General features: G+C 46.6%; 1 non-coding gene across 1 annotated transcript; it reads left to right on the forward strand.

The window, feature by feature from the left end:
• Positions 1 to 806: 806 nt before the first annotated feature.
• Positions 807 to 878, forward strand: trnae-cuc (transfer RNA glutamic acid (anticodon CUC)). Its single transcript has one exon. It is a non-coding gene; the product is annotated as a tRNA-Glu (tRNA).
• The last annotated feature ends 1,079 nt before the right edge of the window (positions 879 to 1,957 follow it).

Consider the following 1,957-nt stretch of genomic DNA (forward strand, 5'->3'; position numbering starts at 1 on the left):
ACACACACAAATAGTTTGTCTTTGAGAGAGGACAAAAAAATGTTTGACTGTGCCGACATGAACTTTCATTGTCTAATTTCAGTCTCCTACAAAAGTGTGTGAATGTGGTCGTTGTGGCCGAGTGGTGAAGGCGATGGACTAGAAATCCATTGGGGTCTCCCTGCTCAGGTTGGAGTCCTGCCAACAACGTTAAACTGTTGACAATTTAAATTTGACCCATTTTGCCACCACACTGTCCTTCATCACAGCATTTAACATCAGGACTGCTCCCAGATCAGCTCCATGACCTCATCCCTGCACCAGAGTCCCGCCCAAGTTCATCAAAAACGGTCAAGCATAAATATATAATATGTATATAATGTGAACACACCTGTACAGGTGCGTTAACGTGCTTAATAATAGAGAATGAGTGAAGGGTTTGTTCAGAGTGGAGTGCACTGACCACAGTCAGGCCAGCAGGTGGGGCTTTCGTTGGTGCTGTCTACCTAATTGCGGTGTCTGTGCTCTGCCAGCAGAGGTCGTGCTTCCCAACCAATCTTCTAGGGTGTCTGAGTGGTGCCGCCATGTTTAGGTCGTAGCAGGAGGACGTAGGTTGGTACTTGGCAGTTCGGACGTAGCGAAAGTCAGTTATGAATGGAGGGCTGAGTTGGAGCAGAGGGGGGACAGGATCCTGGGGGTGGACTGTCTTTAGGGGGCTGAGGTGTCTGGTGGTCTTGGTGGACCCTCTGCATCTCAAGCTGAGACCACAGAGTCCTGTGTTCTTGAGTCATTGTCTATAGTCTCTGTTGTTGGAGAGGTCAGTGTGGTCCCTGATGGTCTAGTGGTTAGGATTTGGCGCTCTCACCGCCGCGGCCCGGGTTCGATTCCCGGTCAGGGAATGAGTTATTTAGAGGTTGAGGGAGAGGTGATCAGGTGGTCCACATGATGGTGGAGGTGATGAACTGTGAATCCATCATGGCTCCACTCTCACCCCCATTGTAGTGTTCTTGGTTCACTCTGCCATGGCCCCATGTTGAAGGGTGACTGTCTCATTCAGGTTCAACCCTTTGTTAGACTCTATGAAGTCACTGACTCTCAAACTCTGTAATCCTCCTTAGTAGCTTTGGTTATTGATGATCTGCAATGGTTCGTGGGGGTGGAGCCTATCCCAGCAGCCTTCAGGTGAGGGGCGGGGTTTATCCTGGACAGGTCACCAGTCCATGGCAGGGCCAACACATAGAGACAGATTGATTATGAAAATGTTCATCCCCAGTTTGAAGTTAGAGACAGGATTTAAGTGTGGAAGGTTTTTGTCTTCAATTTAATTCTGAGTGTTGTAAACTGTTTCTAACAAATTCTACTGTTCAACAGTTCAAGTGTTTCTAACCAAGCTGAATGCTCTCATATACTTTTTAAAGTTGAGTTTCTTTCATGTCCTCCTGAGATCAAAGACAGAATTCTAGGTACAAATAAATAAACAATAAAAGCCCTGATGACATCATCATCAATTCTCTCTTTGATCTGGAGGCTCTTGCTTCAAATAAAAACCGTTGTTCCATGGAAAGATTTGCATATAAACACACAAACAAACAAACACAGACACACAGACACACACAGACACACAGACACAGACACACACACACACACACACACACACACACACACACTCCCAGTCACTAACCCATATTGTCACCACTTAAACACCACTGGAGTATTGAAAGAGATTCCACATGTTGGTCAACCAGAGAAGCTCCAACTGGTGAAGGTCATCCAACCCTGCATGAAGGTCAACCTCCATCATCTGCTGCTCCTTAGCAGGGACTTAGCTCCAATGGTAGAGTGCTAGCTTAGCACTCAAATTGTGTTATGTGTTATTGGTTGGTTGGCCGGTCGGGGATTGTGAAACTGCTGAAGTAGGCACAGACATGGGTAGCGAGAGAAAGAGAGATAAAGAGAAAGAGAGAACGAGGGATCTCTC

This window comes from Aulostomus chinensis, chromosome 1 (genome assembly GCF_037954235.1).
Source record: "Aulostomus chinensis isolate RoL2024-O1b breed Wild chromosome 1, RoL_Achi_v1.0, whole genome shotgun sequence".
NCBI classification, from domain to species: Eukaryota; Metazoa; Chordata; class Actinopteri; order Syngnathiformes; family Aulostomidae; genus Aulostomus; species Aulostomus chinensis.